The 27,683-nt window shown below is 49.8% G+C and overlaps 1 long non-coding RNA gene across 1 annotated transcript; it reads right to left on the minus strand.

The window, feature by feature from the left end:
* Positions 1–7,303: 7,303 nt before the first annotated feature.
* Positions 7,304–27,363, minus strand: LOC140612584 (uncharacterized). Its single transcript, XR_012013739.1, has 3 exons — positions 27,222–27,363; positions 10,304–10,437; positions 7,304–8,039 (listed from the first exon to the last, which is right to left on the minus strand). It is a non-coding gene; the product is annotated as an uncharacterized lncRNA (long non-coding RNA).
* Between the last annotated feature and the right edge of the window lie 320 nt (positions 27,364–27,683).

Consider the following 27,683-nt stretch of genomic DNA (forward strand, 5'->3'; position numbering starts at 1 on the left):
CTGACGGGAGGACCGACAAGGGGGAGGCAGTGATCGGTGCTCAGAAAACAGTTCCAAAGGATAAATAAGTGGGAGAAGGCACAAAGCATGCCCTTCATCGGAAGCAAGTGTTTAAGGAGACTTTCCTCTGGGGTATGCTGTAACGTTTCCTCAAGTACCGCAGAGGCACAGGCACATGTATTATTATCCCTATTTTACAGATGAAGAAACAGGCTTGAGAGGGGTCAGTCAGCCTTTGCCCACAGCCACACAGGCCCTCATGCTCACCCAGCATGCCGCACGGCCAGCCCTTGGTCAGGGTGACCAACAGGACTCCATGACATTCAATGTGTAGTGACCGTGCTGGACAAACCCAATTCAGTCATTCACAGGGCTAGTTGGGATCGCAGATCATTGTAAAAATAGTAAAAAGAGTAAATTTCTCAGCATGTCACAAAGTCATGCTTGAAGATCAGAGGAGTCCTGGGGGATGGAGCTGCTGAAACCGGCTTGCTGAGCCCCCCAGGGTAGGTTGTGGTGAGGGTACATGTGGCTGGAAGGTACCCAGGACCTGGACCGTAGGATCTGGCCCCACGTCTTTGGGAAGGGAAACCTCCACTTCCTTCTCTGTACAAACACCTCCAAGTGTGCTGAATTGTGGCCTTCAAAAAAGAGATGTTTGTGTCCTAATCCCCGGTCCCTGTGAATGTGACCTTATTTGGAGAAAGGTCTTTGCAGATGTGATTAAGTGAAAGATCTCGAGATGAGATCATCCTGGCTTAATTAGGTGTCCTAAATCCAGTGACAAGTGTCATTACAAGAAGAGGAGAAGCACAGAGGACACGCCATGTGAAGACGGAGCAGAGATGGAGGGATGCATCTACAAGCCAAGGAACGCCAGGAATTGCTGGCGTCCACCCACAGCCCAGGGAGGAGTCCAGACCAGACTCCCTGGAGCCTCTCGAAGGGAACAGTCCTGCCAACACCTTGTTTGGGGACTTCTGGCCTCCCGACTGTTAGAGAATAAGTTTCTGTTGTGCTATGCCACCAAGTTTATGGTCATTCATCACAACAGCCAAAGGACACTAATATAGTACCCGGGGACCCAAAAACATGCACTTTGCGCCTCATACAGCACAGACACACATGGCAGCCAGTGCCTCTGAGGACAGATTGGCCCAATCACTCTATGAGACAACCTGTCAGCCTCCCCAAAAGCTTCCAAATATGCATGTCACCCCTTTGACCTAGAACCTCCTCTTCTGGGACTTCATCCTCATGAAATCAGCAGACAGATATGCACAGATGTATGTGCAAGATGACCCAACAAAGGATTGCTTCCAATATTAAAAAAGAAGTGAAAACTCTTAAATGTATTGGTTAAATACGTTGGGAGGCATCCATTCAAGGAAAACTACGAAGCCTTTTAAATTGATCGGAGAGAGGAAAAAAACAAGAAAAATAAATTGATCGGAGAGATGAAAAAAAATTGGTATGGAAGATGTTCACAGTATATTGTTCAGTGAATGTAAGATTTGAACTCTGGGACATTCTCCAAGAGGCAAAACCATGGAGACAGTAAAATGATGAGCAGTTTCCAGGGGCTCATGAGGAGGGAGGGATGAATGGTGGAGCACGGAGGATTTTTAAGGCAGTTCAGCTACTCTGAGTGACACTGTAGTGGTGGACACAGGATCAATCTGTCAAAACCCACAGAACATACAGGGCAGAACCGTGAACCTGGGGGAAGCTGTGGACCTAGTTAATAATCACGTATCAACGTTGGTTCATCATTTATAACAATGTACCACACTGATGCAAGATGTACCCAATAGAACTGGGGAGCTGCGAGGGATGTATATGCAAACTCTACTACGCCTCCAATTATTTTGTAAATTAAAAAATGTTCTAAAAATATCTATTAATTTTTTTAAAAAGAATGCAGCTTTTAAATCAGTACATATAAAATTATCCCATTTTTTAAATAGAAATAATGGTCCCCACAAGGTGAACCACCTCAGAGTGCTGGAGGTCCAGACGACTGGTCACTTTGCTCAATTTCATTTTCTGATTTTTTTTAAAGATTTTATTTATTTATTCATGAGAGACACAGAGAGAGGCAGACACATAGGCAGAGGGACAAGTAGGCTTCATGCAGGGAGCCTGAAGTGGGACTCGATCCCGGGATGCAGGATCACGCCCTGAGCTGAAGACAGATGCTAAACCACTGAGCCACCCAGGGATCCCTCATTTTCTGATTTTTTGAGACAAATAGGGATTATTTGTTATCAGTTGTGTTTTGATTGCTTTTGGAAAATATTTAAAAGTTTTCTAACGTTATCCAACTCATGCATGTGTATAATTTGATGAATCAGATGCTTTGACTACTGTCAGTTTTTTAAAAACAAAAAGTTCCGAGGCCACCCGTGTGGCCCACCAGGGGTAGTGCTCAGGCCCTTGAGTCCACAGCCCAGACCCAGTACTGTGGCCTGGGAGAGTCACTTCTAGCTGCCCTCATCCACCCCCTGTCCCCAGGCACCACAGGGCCAGTGCTACCTTTGGCAGTGCCAAGAATGTCCACCTGTCCCTGTCTGTTTGGGGGTTTCCTCCACCCTTTCCTCGAGGGCTGGTCAGTGTGCTTGGATTGCAGCCTGTTGCCCCAGCAGAGGCCCTGTGTCCTTGTGGCGGATCACATAACCACCTCTCCTCGGCCATCATGGGTCCCAGCTGGTCACCAAGTCACAAATACACCCCAGAAAGAGTGGCCCAGTGGGTGAACAGCCCTGTTGCTGACACACTTGACTTGGGACAGTGAGCTCAGGTCCCCTTGCTGAAATTTTCCCACATGGCCCCAGTGTCTGATGGTAGAGGGGTCTGCACACTGGCCAAGAGTGACCCAGAGACTCCGACAAGAGAAAACCAGGCTGCATTTGAACACCAGGGATTGATATATGTGTGAGCGTACATGATACACTGTGTATGTAAGTGTGCTCGGGTGCACCTGCGTGCATATGTGTGTGCGTGTGTGTGCGTGTGTGCGTGTGTGTGTGCGTGTGTGTGTGTGTGTGTTTGCATTTGGAAAAATCTTTCCAGGACGTCTGGAGCTAAATGGATGGCTGCACTCACTTCACTATGCCCAGGGTCCAACAGGGAGGGACAGGTGTGAAAACTCTCAGTAAATGACTGAGTAACACGAAATTTGGTTCATTCCTTCTGATCCTTCAGGGGGACTTCGCCCCACAGAGGAGATCTGGAAATACCTGGAGGCATTTTTGCCAGCATTGGAGAGGTGTCGCTTTGGCATCTAGCTGGTGGGGGCCAAGGATGCTGCCGCAGACTACATGCCCGGGACAGCCCAGCCACGAAGAATCTTCGTTCGGCCCAAATGTCTGCAGCACCCAGGCTGAAACCCCTGCTTCTGAGGGCTCATAATCCTAATTCCTGTGGCGGTCAAGGAGTTAGAGCACTTCTGTGCTTTAATTGTCCAACAAGACCCATACTGCCGCCCTCCAGGCTTCCTGCAAGCATCTCCTCTCAGGTTTTCCTGCATCCTTCCGTCCTCATCCCAAAAAGGCAGACCTGTGAGCTGGCCGCCTTTCCAAGGCCTTGTCCTGGCCCCTTTCCCGATTTTTCCCCGTGGGAGCAACCACAAATGTGCACTTTCCTGACTCTCTTGCTTCCAGTGGCCATGGAGCTACTTCTGACCAAAGCAACAAGGTGGAAGCCATTAGTTGGGATTCCCAGAAAAGCTTTGGAAAAGGATGGAACCTGCTGGAGTGCCCCTCACCCTTGGTCCTTACCTCTTCTTCCCTGGAGTAGGGACCCAACAGGGAGGGACAGTCACATCTTTAATCCTGAGGACACGTTGACTCCGAGATTGCTTTGCGCACTACCGAGTAGCCAAGGGCTCCCACTTTCCACCTGCATCCCAGCCCGCCTTCCCTCCTGCCTGGCCAGTGGCCCCCCTGCATGTCCCATGGATGTACTTCTCACATATAAAGCATCTGAGAAGCTTCTAGCCCCCTCAGATCTGTTCTTCCCACAGAGTCTCCTCCAACTCAGAGGGTAGCAGCATCTCTTCTCTGGTGGCTCAGGTGCAGACCCTGGAGTCACCTCGACTGCTCTCTGTCCCCCACACGCCGCGTGAGAGCTTGCCAAGCCTTAGCAAATGCCGTCTGTCCAGCACACAGCAGGAATGCAGGAAATACGTGTTGGGTGAACGAATGAATACCTGAGGAGGAAGTGCCTGGGTCCCTGATGATGCCGTGTGGCCCATGCCAGCCTCTCCTGGACGGAGAAGAAAGAGTGGGTTCACTGCAGCGGCACCATACAGGTGCTGCAGAGGTGAGGCGCAGTGTCCACGTGGAACTCAGAGTCTAGCAAGGACACGCGGACAAACAACCAGAGACTTGTGGACAGAGCAGAGCCTGTGTAAGAGGCAGGCGGAGGGTGTTACGGGCTCCTCTCCTGTCCACGCTCCACCAACATGAATCCCCACCGCCTCTCCATCCAGAACTTTCCTGGGATCCCTGTCCCTCCTCCTCTGCTTTCTCCACTCAGGCAGTCCTTTCCCTTGGGCCCACCTGTCTGCCAGGGCTTCCCTCCAGGACCCTTCCTCCGTGGCCCCAGCCTCCGGGCCTCTGCTGAACCCGGACAGCAGCTGTACCTACGGCATGACGCCTGGTGCTGGCTAACGTCCCTCAGTGTGTCTGTGGGTCTTGTCTTCAGGAGCTGTCACAAGCTACTCGAGGGGAGGGATGCCCCCACCCTAGACCCCTGCTCCAGGGCCTACAGTGCTTGGCACAGGGCTGGCACGTTCCCCCAGGACACCCCTCACTCCAAGGGACCTTCCGAGACAAACGCAGGGGACGAGAACCATGGGGCTTGGTCGCTAGACTGGCTAACAGCCCAACAGATAGACAATACGTGCTGCTCATTTCAGGTTCTGGAAGCCTGGAGAGAGAGAGCTGAAGCCTTCTGATACCAACATCTGTCAGCTCTGGGCCATGGGGTAAGGCTTTCCTGCCCCCACCGAGCACCTGCAGACAGATTCGTAGTCGGAGTGGGGAGCACACGCACAGGGCAGCCAGGGGCGCCAGCCCAGCCACCGGCCAACCCTAGGGACACGCGGCCCCACCTAGCCTTTCCGCACCTTGGCTCCTTGTCTGCAACCTGTAGATGACCTCCCCCACCCCCCCGGACTGCTGTGGTTGAACTGTGTTCCCCAAGATGTTCTGTGGAAATCCTAATCCCTGTGGCCTGCAAATGTGACCTTATCTGGGGCAGAGTCTCGGCAGATGCAATCAAGTTGAGAGGAGCTCATGCTGGATTAGGGTGGACCCTAACCCGAAGACTGGCGTCCCAATCAGCAGGGGGACGTTGGGGTGCAGACACGCAGACACACGCCATGTGCAGAGAGAACGGAGGGACGCAGCTACAAGACAGGAATTCCAAGGACTGCCAGCAGCCCCCAGGAGCTCCCAAGAGCCAGAAGAGGCAAGGAAGGGTCCTTGTCTAGAAACTCCGGAGGGAGTGCGGCCCCACTGACAACTCGATGTGAGAATTTCTGGTCATTTGTCATTTGTTGCTACAGCCAGAGGATGATGCCCCAGCCAGCTGACACATCTTGCAGAAACTCACCCATGTGACAAGCTTTCCAGGCAGTGTGGACGCATGTTTGGCGCAGCTACATGCTGGCCAGAGCTGGTGTGGAGGAGCCTCACCGATGGCCTGTCATGTCCCTTGGTGTATGGGACTGGCAGGAACCAAGTGTCCCCAGTTAGTGCTCTCGGCCCCACAGGAGGCAGGCTAGAAGGGCCACCCCAGGGAACCACACTTGCATGACCCGGGGTCCTGGGATTGAGTCCCGCATCGGGCTCCCCGCAGGGAGCCTCCTTCTCCCTCTGCCTGTGTCTCTGCCTCTCTTTCTGTGTCTCTCATGAATAAATAAATAAAATCTTTAAAAATAAAATAAAATAAAGGCTACCCTTTCACCTTGCAGTGTCTGCCCCTTACCAGGGGAAAAGAACAACCTCCCTGCCCCTCCTTGCCTCCAAAATAACCTGTCAGCCTTTTATCCAGGAAGGACACCCCACCCATCGCTCACTAAATCCCAGGATGACCAGGAGGCCTGTGTGCTTTCCCTTTCCTCATGAGACTCTCACTGCGGCTTCTGGAAAAACAGGAGCTCCTGTGACCATTCCTTCAAGACCAGACCTCAGGTAGCCTGTAAGCGTAAGTGTGGCACTGTTGGTGTCACAGACTTGTTTGCACAGACCCTATAGGAGTGCTCATTTTCAAGTCTACGGGCCAAAGAGCTGGTGGACGAGTCGTTTTCACCTTATAACCAGCTGAGCAGTGACTGTAGATGGTCTGCAGAAGCAGCGCTCCAGGCTCCCTGGTCCATACGTTCATGGTTCTGCAGGCGGCACAGCGGCTTTCCATCCCCCTGAGGACCCCCAAGCCTGGAATGTGGGAGCCCCACCCAGTGTGAGCACAGCCTCTACTCTGATCCAGGTCTCCTCCCCGGGGTTGTCAGCCTGGGTCTTCTGAAATAGCACCTGTCAGTCACTGTGAACTATCTGACCACTCACATGGGTGGGGAGCATGGAAAATATTTCTATTCAAGTGTGTTTCTGGGATAATGAAGTCGTTATTTCAGTGGAACCTGGCAAGCTGAGGGCTGTCCCTGCAGTCTGTCCCCAACAGCCACAGCCGGGCTGATTTTGCAAAGCTAGGCCAAAGTTCCTGTCCCTATAATCAGCTCTCAGACTTCGCTGGAGCCGAAAATTCCACAGGGAGCTCTGAAAATGCAGACTCCAGGGCCCATCCTTGAGGTTCTAATACAGAGTCTGTGCCGGGGGCCGGGAATCTGCATTTCTACCAAGTTTTTCATATGACTTTTCATATGACACAAGTGGTCTGAGAAACACTGCTGCAGAGAAAGACGGTCTGGGAATTGCTCGCTTTGGTCATCTTTTAAAACAACAACAACAACAACATTCCGGGTCTCCTGAGTGATTTCAGTCTGCTAAGCATCTGCCTTTGGCTCAGGTCATGATCTCAGGGTCCTGGAATCAGTTCCTGCATCAGGGTCCCTGCTCAGCGGGGAACCTTCCTCTCCTTCTCCCTCTGCAGCTCATCCTGCTTGTGTGCTTGCTCTCTCTCTATCAAATAAATAAATAAATAAATAAATAAATAAATAAATAAATAAAGTCTTTAAAAACAAAACAAGACCATATTCCCACAAGGATCTGTGCTCACGAGTGATGGAAACAGGTTCTTGATTGTATCCAGAGCATTGACCACAGGTCTGAGCCAAGGAAGCAACAAAAAACAAGCACCTTTTATTTTGCCTGATTAATCCCCCAAACCTCATAATGCTTTTGCAAACCAGATATTTGATGCTAAGGATTTTACCTGACTCTCACCGAGGAAAATTTTAAAAATGGGAATGTTGGTGGTCTCGTCCACAGACTCACGTCCAGAAAGTCCTGCCTCCATCGGAGAGGCTGTAAACAACTTCACTGGGGTAAATTTTCCATATTACATAATTCACCAGTTTCAAGGATACAATTTGATGATGCTTTAGTAAGTTTACCACGTTGTGCCACTCCCGCCGCTCCGTGAACATCTCACTCCCGCTTGCGGCTGGTTCCCCTCGAGCCCCACCCCTGCCACCTCCCAAGCAGCGGTTAATCGCTGTGCTGTCTCTATGGGTTCACCTTTCCGGATGTTTTGCATGAAGGGAATCACACAGCACGAGGTCTCCTGGGAGGGGCTTCTTTCACTCAGCGGTGTTTCCGAGGGTCATCCGTGTTGTCCGTTCACCAGCTGATGGACGTGTACATTGTTTCCAACTTGTGAAGTCATTCTTTTCTAATGACACAGCCTGGCTGCTTCTCACATCAGACTCTGTATCCTGAGGGCCGGTCCACGTGGGAGGTTGGCAGTGGGCTGGTTAAAGCCCCGTGGGTTTTCCGTCATTTGGGCTCTCCTGTTCTCCAGATGCAGAGCTTGAAGAAGGGATTCTGGTGCAAGAGGTTTATTGAGGAGGAAGCCTGGGAGGGAGGGAGGGAGGGAGGGTGGGAGGGGAGTGAGGACGTGGTGCCGGGACACCTGGCACAGACCACACTGCCGAGTTGTCTCTGAGAATGGGGCAGCCTTTTGGACACCCTGTCAGTCAGTCGTTGGTGTGGGCTGCCCCCTGAGGTGGGGGAGACACAGTTTCCTGGGCGGGGTGGCATCAGCAGAAGGGGCAGCCCTGAACCACTGGCAACCGAGACTCAAGCAACTGGGGGGGGGGGGCAGGCGACCCCTCCATAAAAGGGACCTGGGCCAGCAGCATTGCCACAGCCTCACACACATCCCCACATCCTCCAAGTCAGGCCTGTCCACTGGGACCAACACCAGCTTGTCCCATCTGAGACCTGCTGGGCTCCAACCTCCTCCTGGCTGGCCAGGCCCAGCCCCACCTCAGGGCCCTTGCACACGCTGTCCCCCCTCCCCCAGAGCATGGCCTGGTGGCCCCTCCTCCCAAAGGTACATTGTGTATGTGCACACACTTGTGTGTACATGTGGCCCAGGGTGAGGGGCACAGGAAAAGTGGTGATCACTATGCCAGAAACCTCCAAGGGGCTCTGATGCCATGAGCCATCTCCAAAACTGCTCAGGTCAGCCATGCCCAGGGTGCCCGCCTCTCTGCTCCACTGCAGCCTGGCCAGGTGAGCAGGGCCAAGAAATGAGGACAACCAGAGGACTGCATGGAAAGTCCTACTGGGGATACACTGGGATGCCACATGTCACCACTGAGGGCAGTCTGGATAGTGCCTGAGGTGGATCCGGGAGGGCTTCCTGGAGGTGACAGCTCGGGGGATTCTCAGAAAGTAGAACTTGGTCCAGTTGTGAAGGGAAGCAGAGGCAAGGAGGCAAGGCGGTCTAGCTTATTTAGGGGCCCAGAATGTGCCAGAGCTGGAGCTCAGGGGTGGAGGTAAGGGTGGGCATCAGGCTCTAGGGTTTGAGTTTTACCTCAAAGTCAGTGAAAACCCTGGGGGCTGACCTGGGTACTTGGGTAGTGGATATGCGGTCTGCTCTTGAACCTAATTGTTGTAACCGACTTGGCCATCACCACCCCTGCAGCTTTCACAGGTGGGGGGGCGGGGGGGCACTTATGGGGTCTATCCTTTTGTGTGATTAATTCGGAAGGAGGCAGAAAGGGCCTGGTGTTCAATGAGCTCCCCAGCCAGGGCCTCCAGCCAGGAGGGACCTTTGTGACAAACCCGAGGTTTTCCTTTGCGGTTCCACCAGCTACTCTGACATCAAACAAAGGTTCGAATCTCGTCTTTTGGCCTCTGAACACTGTGCCTTCACCAGGCCACGAGCCAGCTCTCTGTGAGCAGGGCCGGGCTGCAAGGCTCTGGGTCCCGACTGCTGGCATTTGCACTTGGAGGAAGGGAGAAAAACGATCCATATGTTTCCTACCGCCTTTGGCACGTGGTGTCACCTGCGCTGTCCGGGTCAGGGCTGCTCGCAGGCAGAGTGCATGGGATGCGCCCGCATTGCCCAGCGGCCCTGAGGGTCGTGGTTGGGGGGACGTCCTCCCCGGGCACCCTGGGGAGAACATGGGCGCTGGAAACAAGGCCTGTGGATTTAGCGGTGCTTGGAAAGAGGCAAAGGATCCTGGCAATTCGAAGGCTGGAGCGAGGAAATCATGTTGGGATGTTCCCACTGACCTCGACTCCAGAGAGAGGGTAAGAGCCCGGGGCCTCCTCTGCCAGCTCGGGGTCTTTCCTCTCCACCCAGGGGCCTTTGCTGTTGTCCCTGGGGGTGTCATCACGAGATGGGGTGCACCGTCTGTTCATTGCTCTGCATATCTTTATGTGACCTCAGGCAGAGGGAAAGCCAGGTAAGATCGGGGACAGGGCTTTGCGTGTGTCTGTAGCCCCTGGAGGGCTGGACATGGGGACAGTGGAGGTGCCACCTCCAAACCCACTGCCTGGTGGGGGCCAGGGTTCAGTGCTTTCTCATCCAAAGTCTGAAAACTTCGCTCTCCTTCCAACCTCTCCGTCTGCCCGTCTGTCCGTCCGCCTGTCTGTCCGTCCCTCCCCAGCCTGCCTCGGCTCCACACTCATCCCCTCGCCGCCGGAAGGTCCCCGAGGCATGTGGGCTGGACTCCAGCACCGCCCCGAGGGTTCTCAGGCCAGAGGGAGAGGGCAGGAATTCACGAGCGCGCCCCAGGCGCTAGTGGGCAGGAGCTACTGACTCACGCGGTGCTGGGTCTCAGGCCAGGCCTGTAGGCATCCAGGAGGCAGAAAAGGTCACTTACCTTTGCATACGGCGTGGCTTTGCCTCACCGGTGGCCCCAGGCCTGCATGGGAGGCACTGGGGGGCAGTGGCCAACCCCCGAGGACGGGCTGAACAGCTGCCTCTCCGGGGCCGGTCACCCACGAGGAACCTCATCTGCAAAGGAAGGCCTGGGCAGAAGGGCTCCAGGGACCCCTCCAGCTACAAACACCCTCCAGCTGGTCCTGAGGGCCCAGGATGGGGCCTCTGTCTGCTGCCCTTCCCCCCTGCGGGCCGGAATGCCCGGCAAGTGGCAGGTGCAGGCTGAGCAGGCCTCAGGCCCGGGCACTTGGGCCACTGCGGTGGCCAGTCGCAGTGGCTCGACTCTGTCCCCCACCAGGCCTGGGCTGCCCCCAGTGCCCCGGGTCGGCTCGCTGGCATAGAGGCTGAGCCCCAGCGGCCCGATCAATCTCTGCCTGCTCCTCCCACTGGCTGTGACAATTGCAGTCTCAAGACACAGGTCACGGAGAATAAGGCTCAGAGCCACAGGAACGACACTGCCCAGGGTCAAATTCACTGAAACTCGCAGAGAAGTCCTTTCAAGGCCTCTCGATGCCAGGCGTGGCTCAGAACAGCCTGAGCCCCTCTTAGAATTGGTCGGCCACACTAGGAACCCCTGTGACTTTATGACCACACCTTGTTTTTGATCAGAGTGGGGTGCTCACCTGGCCTGGTAACCTGCAGCTGGCACGATAGTGACCCTACATAGACTCTACATCATCACCCGGGGTCCACCCTCAAGGTTGCACGTTCTATAGTTAGGATATATATATAATGCAGTATGTCCACCACCACAGAACCCTACAGAGCAGTTTCACCGCCCCCAAATCCTCCATGCTCCACCCGTTCATCTCTCCCTACCCCTAACTCTGGCAGCCTCTCCTCTTTCCACTATCTCCCTAGGTTTGCCTTTTCCAGAATGTCCTATGGTTGGAATCACACAGTCTGTAACCCTTCAGATTGGCTTCATTAGTAAGACACAGAGACACATTTAAGTTTCCCCCATGTCTTTTCGTAGCTTGAGAGTTTGTTTGTTGTTTGTTTGTTGTTTGTTTGTTTGTTTTGGCGCTGAGTCCTATCCCATTGTCTGGTTGGACCACCACTCGCTTATCCAAAGTGGCTGCACCACCTTGCCATCCTGCCCGCAGGGAGCGAGACTTCCCAGGGCTGCCCGTCCTTGCCAGCATCGTGGCGCATCTTTCCACACGTTTATTTGCCATCTTTATATCCTCTTTAGTGAGATTCAACTCTTGTCATGATTAACTCAGCCAAGCAGCAGAGTCTGAAGAAGCACCAGAGCAAGGCTCTCAGCTGCCCACCCAGGTTCCGTCATTTGCTAATCCTTCTGGAAGAATCTCCAAGAAGGGCTGGGTGGGATTCCAGGGACACTCCTTAAAGGGAGCTGGCTCAGCTGGGACGTGCGCCCTCCTCCCTTCCTCTCTCCGCAGCCCAGAACTTGCATGGGATGGCTGAGCTCCTGCAGCTGTTGCGGACCACGAGGTGTCTCTGAGGCGGGGAAACTGTGTGCTAGGCTGGTCGAGCAGATGGACCCAAGAAGGAACAGGGTTTCTGGCGAAGCCCCGTAGCAGCCACAGCCTGCTCACCTCCAGGCTTCTTTTAGGAGGAAAAGAAACAAACTTCTCTGCTGCATAAGATGCTTATTTTGGATTTTTATGACATGTCGTCAAACTATTTCTTTCCTATCTGAAAAACCTCACTAGCAAACATAAGCCGGGTCTCCAGTGACCCTCCAGGCCTATGAAAGTTGCCCTCAAGAGAAGCAAGGGCATTTAGCAAGTGTTTAGAACTTCCCCTGGGACCGGCCTCATGTTCCAGCCCCACAAAAGGGGTGATAAAGCGCCTGTCCCACATTGGTGGCAATGGCCCCTCCAGGGGCCAGTGGGAGCTGTCCATCTAGAGAAGGGAGGGGGACATGCTCTGGAAAACACAGAAGGAATTGCAACAGAACATGTCATCAGATGTGATCCCAAGAAAGAACCATGTATTTATGCTTCAAGACATATCAGGGCAACTGGGTAGCTCGGTGGTTAAGCATCTGCCTTTGGCTCAGGTCATGATCCCAGGGTCCTGGGATCGAGTCCCGCATCAGGCTCCCAGTGGGGAGCCTGCTTCTTCCTCTGCCTAGATCTCTGCCTCTCTCTGTGTGTCTCTCATGAATAAATAAAATCTTTTTTAAAAAAGACATCTTACGTCATGTGTAATTTTAAATATGTGTATGTGCGTGCTTGTGTGTCTGCAATGAGGCCAATAATAAAGGAGGTAGGTGTGTTAAATTCCACCTCTATCCCCAGAAGCTCATAGAGTCAAGCTCATCAAAAGGTAACCCTCCTTTAATCTTTTCCCCTTTGGGGAAAGGGAGGACCATCGCCATCCATTTGGGATCATCAGGCCCATAAAAGAACTGTCTTGTGGGATAAGAAAAGGGACTTGCAAAGACTCGTTTGGTCAAATAAATTGTTATACTTTTATTTTTTTAATCATGTTATTCTATAGTTAGTAATATCTGAAACATTCTAATCGTGTGGATTCTAATGACATGCTAATGATACACTAATGATATGCTGGTGATGATTCTAATAGTGTTTTCTAATCAGGTGGATGTCCTGTGAAATTTGCTCCAGGTGTGAGAGGCCCTATGGAAGCATCATCGGTTGCCCTTCTCAGCCCTGGATCTTAACCTGCCCCCTGTCCCTCGTGGGTCATTCAAGGTCTTGGGTAGAGTGTCCACTCCCTGAGGCTGCTTTGACCCCATCTCAGACACTCAGACCCAGCTCCCAAGCCTTGTATTCATAACAGGTGCCCTCGGCACTGGCTGGAACCTCAGCATGATCTCTGGGCCCCTGGAGGTGGGTCACCCTTAACCAAGATAGGCCTGGCCCTGGGCAGCCTCTCCAGGGCTCCTACTCCCAGACATGAAGGAAAGGATGTCATCACTCCTGGGAATCACTCTATCCTGGATCTACTGCTCCCTGACCATCAGATTCCCATTTTCATGCAGTTGTGAGATCTCGGGACTGCTGGACACCCTACAAAACCATTCCTTTTGTTAAGGCCTCCCCAGAGGAAGGCTGTGGCTTCAGTAACAACCTATGACCCATCACGCAACAATAACCAAACTTCCTAGGTGTGAAGAAAGCAAGCAAATAAGTTGTTTGTTGTTTAGATGGGGTTGTGAGTTAAACGGTGCCCCACAAAAAGATCAAGTTCTACCCACGGGTTCCTGTGAACGGGACCTTATTTGGAAACAGGCCCTTTGCAGATGTAATAAGTTCAGATGGCATCATGCTGCAGTTGAGTGGACCCTGATCCGGTGACTGATGTCCTTACAAGAAGAGAAACTCACAAGGAAGAAGGCCATGGAGTCGGAGAAGGTGCTGGGGGTGGAGGGACGTGCAGGCCCAGGCTGGGAGCAGTGGAGCCCCAGAAGCTGGAAGAAGCAGGAAGGACCCTCCCCAGAGCCTCCAGAAAGAACACAGCCCTGCCCACACCTTGATTTCAGCCTTCTCCTCTCCATCAGCCTGAGAAAGCACATTTCTGCTGGTTCGTGTCCCAGGACGCCAAGACACATTGCTGAGAGGTTTCGAACAACTTGAGTGTGAATCTGGGGGGTACAGGTGATACAGAGATATAGTTAAATGTCCCTTCAGAATATTTCACTGCTTCACCTGATTACACAGAACTCACTTCGTTTGTTTTTCTTCCCATTAAAAACAGACTTTAGGTATACTTAAGTCACGGTGGTTTAACCACTTTGGAGAGCCGGGTTTCAGACTGGCACCAGAGATGAAACAACACAAAGCTTTTTTACAAAATGTCTTCCCTTCTCATTATTTTTAAATGTTTTTTGGGGTATAAGTAGAGAATTTAAGACAAGGAGCACTCCTAAAAATGGCAGATTGTAAAAGCCAGAGGTCGTCGCAAGCGGGACCGTAGACTTCACTGTACTGGAGTTGATTTAGACTTCGGAAAAGATTGTGAACAGTAACACCCTCCATCCATGGGAGACCAGTTGGCTGGCTGGAATCTGTTTGCTGGTGCTTGCAAAGCAGTGGACGAACAGTCGCGTCACCTGGTGGGCAGCTGGGAGGAGAAACTGTCTCCATCAGGAAGAGGGCCCAGCACCCACTGTGGCAGGACTAGTTCCCTGTCACCGGGCTCAGCACGACAGACGTGGTGTTAATGCTCTACTGATTGAAGTTCCCGAATCAGCACTAGTCTGGGGAGCACTGACCACCCAACCACCGTTCACGGTGAGCTGGAAAGGTGCCGTTGGCAGTGTGAGCACAAGACGTCAGCTGGCTTCAGCCATGCTTGGTGACGAGTAAGGAGAGATGGAAAAGAGGTCACAGTGTGGAAGTGACCCCACTGTGTGGAAAAAGGGTCACATGTATTGCCCTGGACATATGCTTTCCAGCTCCATTGCATACTGGCTTTTATTTTTAGCTAAAAAAGAAAAGAAAAGAAAAGTTTCTTCCTACAAAACCAATGTATTTGGACTCTAGAACAGTTAGAGAATAGAGAAAAGAATGCACCACTCTCACCAACTCTTGCATGCGATTGCAGGCTTATTTCTGAGGATGCACCAACGTGTTTTCAATGTTTTAAAAGGTTATCATGTTGGGGGTGCCTGGGTAGCTCAATCGACTGAGCTCCTGACTCCTGATCTCAGCTCAGCTGTGAATCTCAAGGTTGTGAGTTTAAGCCCCACATTAGGCTCCATGCTGGGTGTGGAGCCTTCTTAAAAAGGTGGGGGGACATCATGTTGTATAAACTACTTTATTAATTCGTGTCTGTATTGTGAATTATGATTAGTTGTAATCAATTGTGATTGAGCTTACATAGTGTTACATAGTGTTTTTTCTTTTAACTTAATCATTTAACTAATTTAAATAATTTTAACTTAATCATTTAACTAAATTTTTGTTGAGCGCCTGCTGCCTCCCAGCCCCTGCGTTGGTGGGGAGGCCTGCACGGCCCCCTTTGGACGCCCCGCCTTCACGAGGCTGACAGCCTGCAGGGAGGCAGCAATTATTGTTCCATATTCCATAAACTGCCCGCTGCAACGAGATGAACGATACCTACGGAGTAGATCAGGAAAACGGATCCGGACCAGGGTACAGTGAACACCAGACTGAGGGGACAGGAAAGTAGCTACTCATCTTTCCATCGAGGAAAGGACCTCTGTACTGTCAATTAGGAAAAGTGGTCTCCCTCCAAGATTCCTTAATGTATTCACCTCCACTTTCCTATACTGTCTTCATGGTTGGGGTTTTTGTTTTTTGCTTTTTCATTTAATCATTTTTTAGCCATCTGGAATTTATTTTGGTGTAAGGGATGAGTGGGGATCTATGTTTATATTTTTCCCATATACTCCCTATTGATTTGAAACACAAACTAAAAAAAAAAAAAAAGAAACACAAACTATATTCAACCTATTGGGGGCGTGTTGCTGAATTTTCTTTTTCATCCCATTAATTTGTAAGTCTGTTCCCATTATTGTACCATCCATACACTATCTCTACCTCCATACTGTAAAAGCTTTCATTAAGGCTTCCTTCACATTTCTCGAACATTTAGGTTTCTGGATAGCTTTTAAATTCTCTTTGTCAGCTTCTTCCAAAAATCCTAGTGGGGTTTTATGTGACTTGTGTTAAACACATAGATTATTTGGGCAGACACTTGACATCTTTGAAGTCATGGATATTCTGTCCATTAATAAAAAAGTGGTCTGTTACTCCAATCTTCTTTTATGTTCCTCAGTAAAGTTTTATAGTTCTCTTCTTTTATAGCGTTCTTTCTGCACAGTCCTTGTTTAATTTATTACTCGAGATTTTACAAACTGGGTTGCCATCGTGCGTAAGGTCTGTACTTGTTATGATAGTTCCTACTGAGCTATTACCGGCATATAAGAAAGCTGTTGATTTTTGTATAATTAGTTTTTAACTAGCTACCTTCTGAATTCTCCTACACTCATTTTTTTGTGAATGTTTCCTGATTTGTAGACAATCATGTTTTATATATATATATATATATATATATATATATATATAGTCTTACCAAAACTACACCTTTGTGGGGACTTTTGGAATAATATTGATGAGTAACAGCAATAACGGAGCATTCTCGCCTGTCCCATATTTAAATGGAAATGTGTCTAGTGCTCAGTCATTGAGTATAAAGGCAGCTGCTGGAAATTATCCAGATGATTATAGATTTTTCCTCCTTTTGACCTAGTAATGTGGAGAATTATGTTAGCAGATTTCCTAATATGGAGCCCCACCTTCTTTCAATAAACCTGCCCGATTATGTATGCTATCTGCTTTTAAAAATTTGGTTAGAGGGATACCTGGGTGGCTCAGTGGTTTAGCATCTGCCTTTGGCCTGGGGTCCCGGGATCGAGTCTCACATCGGGCTCCCTGCATGGAGCCTGCTTCTCCCTCTGCCTTTCTCTCTCTCTGTCTCTTGTGAATAAATAGATAAAATCTTTTTTAAAAAATTTGATTGGAACTGATTTGTCATTATTATATTTGAAACCTTACTTTACAAATAATCTATATTTATAATTTAGGTATATCTGTAGTTTTGCTTTGTGCAAATAGGAAGACTGTCCATCTTTATTTTCATTGGGAAGAGTAGTCTAAATTGTGCGGAGATGTGGGATTACTGGCGGGTTTGATGGAACTCAGTCTTTTTGGAGGACATTTCTCTGATAACTTTTCAACTTCTCCTCTAGGTATTTGTTTTCTCAGATTGTCAACCTTGTCTTCATTCAATCACTGGGTCATTCCCATTTTTCTAGGCAGCAACAGGCATCTCCCGAGCACCCATTGAGCACAAGTGACTTCTCAGCAGTGTGTCCTACATAGCCTTTTTGAGAACTATATATCACCTGCTCTGTGGCCACACCCAACACCCACTCTTCGTTGCTTCCCTCTTTGTACCTTAATAATGAAAGCATTTAATCTGTCTCAGAAAGCAGTCTTGACCTCATCCCGCAAACGTCAATATGTCTGCAATTTCAGTTTTTACTTCTGCTTTGCCCTAATTTTGACTGTTTTCATTTTTATTTTTTAATTCTTTTTGTGAGTAAAATCAGAAGAGTGTTTTTTAAGACCACATGGTTGGGTTATAAATTTCTGGTTGTATTGCTTTGTAATCACAGCATGTGACTTATGTAAATATGACATAAGAGCCATAAAAATGTTCATTCCCTATTTGTAGGCTATAGAATCAGCTTGTGGATATGTCTGTACACTCACACACACCTAAAAAATGTTTAATTATAATTATATTGTATGCTCTATTTTTTGCCTATTTAATAGATTTCCTTATTATAGGCCCACAAACTTCATCCACTAGTAGACAATGATTCAGAATTCAGAATTTTTTAGTTTTGAGAAAGGTAGCATATGGTATTTTACCTAAAACTCCCACAGAAGATACCTCTTTTCAGTGAAATGCACAAACATTAGCACTAAGTGACACAGCACTGTAACAACCTCCCATCAATTCAGATCCAGTTTGGCTGCCTAACGGGCATAGGGCTGATGAAGTTCTGTCTTTCAGAGTCTTGGAGGTTCCAAATATGGAAAAGAGCTGGTGGGCCTTGGTGGGTTTCCATCCTTACATTTCTAACAATTTTACATTACATATTTTAAGGCAATAATTATCACCAAAAGGCTTGGTGACTTGTACTATTTATCAAAATAAAATTGCCTTCTTTGTTCTGCTTGTGCTTTGGCTGTCGAATTTTACTTGAGCCAATATTATTATTGTGACTCCTGTTTATTTTTACTTGCATTTTCTAGTAAAATCTGCATGAATAGGTGAATATATTCATTTATCATTTTTTTACCTTTTGAAAAGAAATGGTGCATATTTGAACTCTTTTGTTCAATTTTAGAGTCTTCCTAACAAAAGAATCTATTTTATTTATGTTTATTATTATAAGGGAGATATTCGGTCTTATTTGTTTCCTTGTTCGATTATTGTGTGCGTGTGCCTCTTGTCATCCATCGTGTTTCTGTCTTGGTGTGTAGAATCTATACGAAGTTGAATCTGATGAAATTGCCTATAGTCAGCAGTTTGGGAATTATAGATATGGACATTTTATAGAGCTCCATCTGGTAGTTGGCCATTATCTCCTGCCGATCAGTTCCCTGATTTTTCTCCCCTCTGAATTCTGCAGTAGATCATTTTCAGGAGTCTTCATATTTTAGATACTACCCCACTTGTCCTGTCTTGTCCCACATCAGTGAGTTTGTTCTTTGTTGCTTGTTTGTTAGCTTGCTTTTTTAAAAAAAAAGATTTTATTTATTTATTTGAGAGAGAGAGAGAGAGAGAAGGAGAGAGAGAGAGAGAACACAAGTGGGGAGGAAAGAGAGAAGCAGACTCCCTGATGAGCAAGGAGCCTGATTCGGGGCTTGATCCCAAAATGCTGAGATCATGTCCCAGACCAAAGGCAGATGCTCAACCGACTGAGCCATCCAGTTGCCCCTGTTTGCTTGCTTTTAAAATCCCTGAACAAAGTGAGATTTGTCCAGTTGACATGTTTTTAAACAATTGGGCAAATCAGTCTTGCTGGTTGGGTTTCCTTTCTAAGATCCCAACAGGAAAGCAAGCTAAGTGCTCAATTCCAATCTGATCCCCAGTTTCCTTGGGCAGAACTTTACCTAGAATCCTAGAACTTTACCTAGAATCTGCTGGGTGCATTTTTGTTTGTTTTTCTTCAGTTTTGATATAGGCCATCACTCATTGCTCGCTGTGGGGTCATACATCTTCATCTTTTCAATGTCCCTGGAGGTGCTTTACTAGAGAATTAGCTTGGAAGAGAATTAGCTCTGGTTGTTACCTGAACCGGTTAGCTAACTCATCCCCCACCAACTCATGCTATCATGTCCCATGTAAAGTTTGGTTCTTCTGAGTCACGCATTAAGCACCTTGTAATTTTAACATAAACCCGCAGACATAAAATGATGGTGGCGAACGAGGCAAAAAGGAGCCATGAAGCAAACTTATGGCAGATGGTTTTACCTAGACACACAAGACATCATCTGTTCTCAGTCTAACAGTGATAAACCTTTCCTTGCAGCAAATACTCTGATAATCATGACAGCAGATTTTAGCCTTAAAAATCACATTCCCATACAAAAATCCAATGTCATTAGACAGATGAGACCCTCGGTAGCATTCCTTGTTGACAGAACTGGGCTACACAGGTGTCTAACAGCCAACTTTTGTTAGTACTGAACCCTGGAGCCTGCGTCAGTCAGCCCCACATCTGTAGCCAGCATGACAATTCGGCCTCTAAACCTATTCATTCAGCAAACATGTACTTCCTTGGGCTGGTCAGGGTGTCACTTTGCACCTATAACTCCACCTTTCCCAGACTTTTCCAAATGTGGTCCTAGATGGTGAGCTATGTGGAGAACACTGAGTGCCCCCCTGGTTTTTCCCTCCTGGCTACAATCGTCATGAGCTTTTTAAATCATGAATCTAATCAAGCTTCTCTCTGCTCAATTAACTGCAGTGTTTCTCACTGCTGAGACACGGAGGCCAAACTCCTTAAGGTAGCCCTGAGAGACCCCTCACAGAGCAGCCCCCAGCCTCTGCAGACTGTCCCCTGAGGTCAACTTCATTAGACCCACTGGCCCTCCTCACCAGCCCTGGATGTCATTTGTCCTTTCAATGGCTCTGCTCCTTCCTGCAGGCTGGCCCATCACCTGGAAGGCCCACCCTCTTTCTATGTCCTTCCTCCTCTTCCTGCCAAAATCCAGTTCATCCTTTAGGACCCAGTCTTCTCTGACAGCCTCAGGCAGGCTCCATCACTCTGCCTCCGAGAGCCTCACTGCCTGTCCCCATAGTAGCAGGTGCCCTAAGCCACTGATTCATGTTCTCCACAGCATCACTGTGCTCAGCCCTGGGAGGATTGCCCTAGGGCTGGATGATGTGGGAGGCAGTGTGGCATGGAACATGGGTGTGGGCTTGATCTCTCCATGCCTCCTTTACTCATCCACAAATTGGGGTGTCCATAGCACCTGCCTCCTTCTTGAGAGTGCTTGTAGCATGCTTCCCCACAGAGCCAGTACCAGGAAAGGAATGTTCGCTTTTGTCATCACTGTGACTGTGTGCTCATTACCCTCTACACCTCTGTCTCCCCAGGGCCTTGGACAGTGCCTGACACAGGGTCGATGCCTAAAGCATAAAGTGTTGTCTGTCACAGGGGCTGGGGGACAGAGCCATGCTCTCCCCACATAGTGTTACCTGACATTTTTCACCTGTCCTTTTGGCTCATCACTGCGTTTCCTCCTGCTGGGACACATGGGCTGGAACTGAAGTCTGAGGCAAAAGATGTAGCTTCCAAAGGGATGGGTCTGAAATAGTCACGGCTGGTTTGCTTCACTTTAAAAAGCTGTTTATGATAGATGCCTTATAGATAGTTCCCCCTCCACCCCTGCCCCCTGAGGTTATCAGCCAGGAGCTGGAACCCATCAGAATTCCTGGCCACACCCTGGGGTGAGAGCCAGCAGAGAATGCCATGAAACTTCTCTTGCATCTCAACCGTGTCTTTATGGTTTTCTCCAGAAATCTATAGCACATCAGTAAACATAATCTCATAGAAAACCTGGCTGAATTTTGACTTTTAAAATTTGCATATGGCTCCTTTCCCTTTTTAGAGCTGTGACCTAGGCACAGACTCATGCTTCTAACCCTCCTCAGGAAATGCATTTTGGTGACCAGAATTACACGTTATCTGTGGTATGTTTCCGATCAATGGGAGTTTTCCAGCTACTGGCATGTTTGTTTTTGGGGTTTTTTTCCCCAGTGCTCTAAGAGCTTATTGGAACTGGATACAGAATAGTTGAGTCAAGTTCCTCAAGTTAGTTCTGGATGTTCAATCTACTAGTTCAAGTTCTCCACATGACCCAAGACTGACTCACCCACACTTTGGCCACTGCCCAGTAGAGTAAACTTAGATACCACAGACTCACTACACAATTTTTATAACAAAAGCCATTCACCAGGAGGACTCAGGCAGACCTAGGATAACATATTCCATGGGATGGTTAAGGATCTCTAATACATAAAGAGCTCTTAAAAATCAATGAGAAAAGAAGGAATGCCATGAGAAAATGTAAAAAAGACAGGAGCAGACAATTCATCAAAAAACAAAAAGATGTAATTACCAGTAAATATATGAAACGGCACCCAACTTTATTATTAGTTAAAGCAACAAAAATTGAAATAATATAAGGGATTTGTTTTTGTTTTGTCTACCAAATTGGCAAAGACAAAAGAGGTTGGCAATACCTGGCATCACTGGTTATTGGTGGAAGCATCAACCTTTCTAGCCTTCACAGGAGAGTTAGGATCTGTGTGGCCCTATTAGTCAAACTTTAATCCACTTTGACAGCAATTACACATTGAGAAATTAATCTAAGCTAAGAACTTTCATTAAGTGTATAAAGACAGACATAAAAGGATTTTCACTAGAGCATTATTTTTAAAAGCAAATTACATAAACTCCCCCACCCAAAGAAAAACACCAAACCCATATGCTTTTACAGGGAACACACCTCCTAAACCTTTCATCCCAGTGCTGTTTAAAACTCTGTGGAGCAAAGAACGAGAAAGAAAACTCTCAAATTGTTTTCATAAACCAAAATTTGCTGAAGGGTTAGATAAATATCTTTTATAAATATCATGGGGAAAATCCAAAATAAAATATAACAATTTAGAAGCATATTAAAGGACCAGGCCAGGTACAATACTAGGAAATACGTTAACATAATTGATCGTATTAATTGACCTAGTGGGAGAAATCAAAGGATTGTTTCCACAGTTGGAAAGGCATTTGACAATATCCTGATAACACCCTCAACAAAGTAAGAATAGATGGAAGTGTCTCTAATATGACAAAATATATCCATCCCGGCCAGCCCCGTGCTCAACAGGGAAACTCTTAAGAATATCCTCTGCATTGTTCCAGAATTACTAGCAAATTTAGTTTAAAAGATATTAGAAGTATGGTAGTCAAAAAGGAGACAAAGTCTTACTCTTTGCAGATGATATGCTTTTATTCCTAGAAAATCCATTGAGAAGCCATTCTAAACAATAAAACACATGAGCAAAGGACCAACTATATTTTTAAAAAATAGCTTCCCTACACACACACCCCAGAGCTATCTTGGAAGAGAACACTTGATTTTCAGCTAATTTTTTAAAAAGATAAAATATGAGGAAAAAGCATAACAAGAATTTTTTAGGCCTATATGGAAAAATCGTAAAAAACTATTGAAGGACAGAAGACAATGGGAAAGGTAGGCCAGATTCTAGAAGTCACTCTCCCTAAATAGATTTATGACAGTTTCTTAACTCCATTGCAAACACGAGCAGGTCTTTTTCTCTGACCAGACAAGGCAGTGCTAACCTCCGTGCAGAAAAATGCACAAGACGGCCAGGAGGACCTTGAAAATGAAGAGAGTCAAAGAGAGGCATTATCTTGGCAGGTAGTAAAACAGATCACAAAGCATCGGTCACTAAAACAGTGAGGGGTACACAGGCTGCCCAGAGACACAGCCCAGGAGGCCCAGGTAGACGCGGAGCATGGAAGGGTCCTCAGGTCAATGGGGAGAACATGACCAACAAACGGTGTTGGGAGAGCTCCCTGAACATGCTCCCATAAATCCCAGGTGGACCAAGGGACCAGATGAGAAAAGAAAAGAAACAAATCACGAAAGATTGGGGGAAAACAGGGAAGAGCTCTTTCAGAGCCACACGAAGGAAAAGGCCTTTGCATTTTGACAAAAATACAAAACGGATCAACAGAACCCCACCCCGTAGGTAACATGTACCACTTGAAGGTAAACATCTCACAAAACGATGCATGGGGAGACACACCGTGCCAACGTCCTGTCCCAATGTCACTTCTTGCTCTGGTGGGTGGGCTCGGAGTCACCGCCAGTGTCCCCCACCCCCTTATCACAGCAGTAACACCAAAATATCTTTTCCCCTCTGAGATATGTGTTCAATTAAGCCACTGATTGTCATAAGATTGTGACATGCTCTTGGGATTGGAAAAGCAGGAGAAATGCTGCTGGTCATCGGGCTGACCCCAGCAAACACCCTGATGGCAATCGTCATGGGCTGTACCATGTCCCCCCAAAATTCATACCTTGAGGTCCTGACCCCCAAAGCCCCCCAGCTGTAGTTGGGTCTGGAAAGAGGCAACTGAGGCAAAATGGGGTCACTAGGGTGGCCCTGCTCCGCGAGAGAAGGAAGACCCTCCCGCGAGCCACTGTCTCGTTAGCCTGACACTGGCAAACAAAAGGACCTGCTTCCGGGCGCTGTGACAAGCCACGTTTTCCCTGAAAAATTCTCCAAAAGCAGTCATGTTCTTCACCATCGTTTTCCTTCCTTGCACCATTTTAGATTCTCAAGTATTTTCGGAGAAATTTAATCCTTATGTTCCAGATTCATTTATACTGAAATCATCAAAATGCTTTTTTGTCTGTCTAAGAGGATTTGGGTGTTCTTTTTATAGACCCATTGAAGCCATTTTTGCTTTGAATCACGTTCTGGCAGCTCTAAATGAATTCAGACGATCCCCGCCTGCCCCCACCCCTCCCGCCGCGGCCTTCTCCATGCCACCGACAGAACGCCCAGAACCCAGGCAAGTGCTAAATCTGGCTAAATGATTTCCCCTCCCGGCACGTGCGGAGGCGAGGGTGCTTGGTGGGGGCGGTTTGCGGGGGCCCTGCCCGGGCACCACCCGCATGCTGGGGGGGCTCGACTGGCCTCCGTGGCCTCTTAACCACGCTGGGCGTCAACAGGCCGTCGGTTGCCTCAACTGGACTCTCAAGACGGGGGCCCTGCACCCTCGCCCCAAAGACCCACCCCTGCCGGGGTCCGCATGTGCTGTCCGGGGTCCTGGTTTAAGAACCGCTGCCTTTGGCGCCTGCCTTTGGCCCAGAGCGCGATCCTGGAGACCCGGGATCGAATCCCACGTCGGGCTCCCGGTGCATGGAGCCTGCTTCTCCCTCTGCCTGTGTCTCTGCCTCTCTCTCTCTCTCTCTGTGACTATCATAAATAAATAAAAATTTAAAAAAAAAATTTTTTAAAGAACCGCTGCCTGTGCCTGGCCTAGCGCGTCGCAAATGTGGCTCCACCTCAGAACCGTGAGGAAGCTTTAGACAAACCCAGACGAATGCAGCCTCACATCTTCCTTCAAACCTGCCCCGGGGTGGGGGTGAGGGGCCTCCTGGAGAGCCCAGGTGAGGGCCACCCAGGCTCCCAAGTGCGATGGAGACACAGACGGGCAGTGTGCAGATGCGCGGAAGGGGGGAGGGTGACCACGGGAAAGACCGTGGCCTCCAAAGCAGCCCCTTCCCCTGCTCTCCCCCGGCCCCGACCCCACAGGGGCTTCTACGCAGAGGAGCCTCCTGCTTGCTGCTGGGGTCCCTCCTGGGGCCTCTGCTCCTCTCCCAGCCTACATAGAAGGCACTGGACACCCTCTTTAAGCTTCTTCTCCAGACACTCGATGCAGCACAGCCTCTGGCTCCTGCATTAGGCTGGGGAACAAGGGGCGGGTTGGGAAGCTGCAGCCATCAGCCACGGCCTTGAGCCTGGGAAGCTCTGGAGGGGGTCATTCCCCAGAGGCCACCAGCAGCTGGTGAAGTGTTCACAGGGGACATTTGTCCCCCTGGTTTTGGCCCTGCCACAAGAAAGAAAGTAGAGGCCACACAGGTGGGGCTTAAGGAAGACACCTGCCCCCACCTGGTTAACACCCTCAGATGACCCCCTGCACCAAATCCAGGAAGGTGGAATGGTAGGGCATCGCCTCTCCACCCAGAGAGCTGTGACTGGCAGAGTCCTTCGGGACCAGCCATGCTCAGTGTGGCCTTGGTCTGAGGCTGTGTGGTCTCGCTAAGGAGGAAGGGGACCAAGGAGCTGGTCTCCTCTTGTCTGAGGAAAGAAGGCAGGCTCAGTGTGGTGGAGAGGCCGGGTGACAGCCAGCCCCCAATATGGCTCCCAACGCATCTCCTCCTTTTCACTTGTCCTTTGCAGACCCCTCTCGTGCTGATTAAGAGTGTGGTGACACCAGCGTGTGACTTAGGGGCTGGACTTCTCAGAATTGCGCTCTGGGGAAAGCTGGCCACCGTGTTGTGAGGACACTCAAGTGGCCCCGTGGAGAGGTCCACATGGTAAGGAGCTGAGGCCTTGTGAGGACACTATTTTGGAGGCCTACCCTCCGGGCCCTCTCGAGCCTTCAGACGGCATCGCCCAATACCTCAACCCCAAGCTCATGAGGGTCCTGAACTGGGGCCATTCACCCCGAGCTGCTCCCAAATGCCTCACTCAGTGTGATAATGGGTGCTTATTCTTGCCTGACGGCGCTAAGTCTGCAAGGTGATTTGTTATGTGGTGGTGGATAACTACCTACATGCTGCAAGCTTCCAAGCTCAGGATCAAGGGGTGAAGTATGGAGGTATAGGGGCCTCTGGCAAGGTCAAGTGCACAGCCCAGGGTCCCAGGCATGAGTGGGCAGGAATGTGCCACCAGCTTACATCAGGGGTGGGGAGCCAGAGCCCGACACCTGAACCAGGATGGCCAGAGCACCACGGGGAGCAGTACCTGGACTGTCTGTGCTCCTATCTGCTGCCTGCGGCATGGCGAGGCTGGCCAGCAAGAAACCCCCTTCACCTGGGCAGCAATGGAGGAAATGTGGGCTGCTGAGGGCTTGTCCTGACAGGTCATGATGCCCAGGAAGGATGAATGAGGCAGGAGACGCAGAGGAGGTGACACGGGAAGGGACCAAGGCAGCAGCTTCCCTTCTCACAGGGAGTCCTGCTTAAGCACCTCCTGTGGGCAGGTGGTAGGTGAAGGGCAGTCACCTGGGGGCAGGTGGTAGGTGAAGGGCGGTCACCTGGGGGCAGGTGGTAGGTGAAGGGCGGTCACCTGTGGGCAGGTGGTAGGTGAAGGGTGGTCACCCGGAGACTTCAGGTCGGTCCTCACTCCTGGAACCTATAAATGTTACCTTAGAAGGAAAAGGCACTTTGCAGATGTGATTATGTTGGGGAGCTGGATGTGGGAAGATCATCCTGGATTATGCAGACCCTAAATGTAACCACAGGGGTCCTCTTGAGAGGGGAGCAGGAGGAGAATTGATGCACAAGCTGAGGGATGATGGCTGCCACTGGGCCCAGAAGAAGCAGGAAAGGGTTCTGAGAACCTTCTGGAAGGCCAGTGGCCCTGCCGACCCCCTGAGTCCCAGTGATGGTGAAATCAGACCGCTGGCCTCCAGCACTGTGAGAGAATACATCTCTGCTGTTGTCAGGCCCTTATTTTGTGGCGATTTGTGACAGCGGCCCCAGGAAAGCGAGAGAAGGGGACATGCAGCATCAGAGCAGAAAAAGAGTTGGAGAAGAAACAGAGTCCGCGAGGTGTCCCTGGCCTCTCCGTGCAGGAGAAACAGGACAAACCAGAACTCGGGGGTGAGGGTGCCGCTCCCTCCCAGCCCTCCTCACAGTTTCCAAGCCTTGGGTTCACCGTCACAAGACGGGGCTGCCGCGGGTGGGCTGCAAGGACCCTGGGTGTCTGCTCTCATCCCCTGCCCTGTCTGCGCAGTTGGGAGCAGGTGCATTCCTACAGCGGCTCTGGGCCCAGGAAGAATGGGCCATGCAGGCCCCAGGGCCCAGGCAGGTAGCCTCACACCCCACCTGTGTGCACCTGTGCTGCCCTCCTCCCCAATAATGAAGAGAGAGGTTACAGGAAGCGCAAGGAGGTGGGTAAGAGGAGGAAGGAAAGGTGGTCTGCTGCGTAGACAGTCAGCTCCACATTGTTTTACCTTAAGGCCAAAGGGAGCCCGATCCCCTTCTTACCTCACAGAACACATGGCAAGTCCACGAGGCCTGGGTTGTGTCCTCCCAAAACTCATACACTGAAGTGCTAACCCATTGTGGCTGAATTTGGAGACGGGGCTTTAGGGAGGTGGTTAAGGTCAGATGAGGTCGTAAGGGTGGGGTCCTGATCACACAGGACTGCGGCCTTATAAGGAGAGGGACAGAGACCTCTCCCCCTCCCCTCCCCCTCTCCTCTGTGAGGACACAGTGAGGAAGTGTCCCCTGCAAGCCAGAAAGCAGGTCCTAACCAGAGAGCAAACTCCGCCAGCCTCCAGGCCATCAGAACATGTGCTGTTTGCGCCCGCGGCCCAAGCAGACCAAGGCAGGTGCCCTTGTTTTAAAAACGATCACCACTTGCAGGTGCACCAGGATTCGGGTATTCACAAAGCTTTCCTACCCATTCCTCTTGGTCCTGACCCGCTCTGGAAGGACGGTGCATAC

The sequence above is a fragment of the Canis lupus genome, chromosome 21, assembly GCF_048164855.1.
Source record: "Canis lupus baileyi chromosome 21, mCanLup2.hap1, whole genome shotgun sequence".
Lineage (NCBI taxonomy): Eukaryota > Metazoa > Chordata > Mammalia > Carnivora > Canidae > Canis > Canis lupus.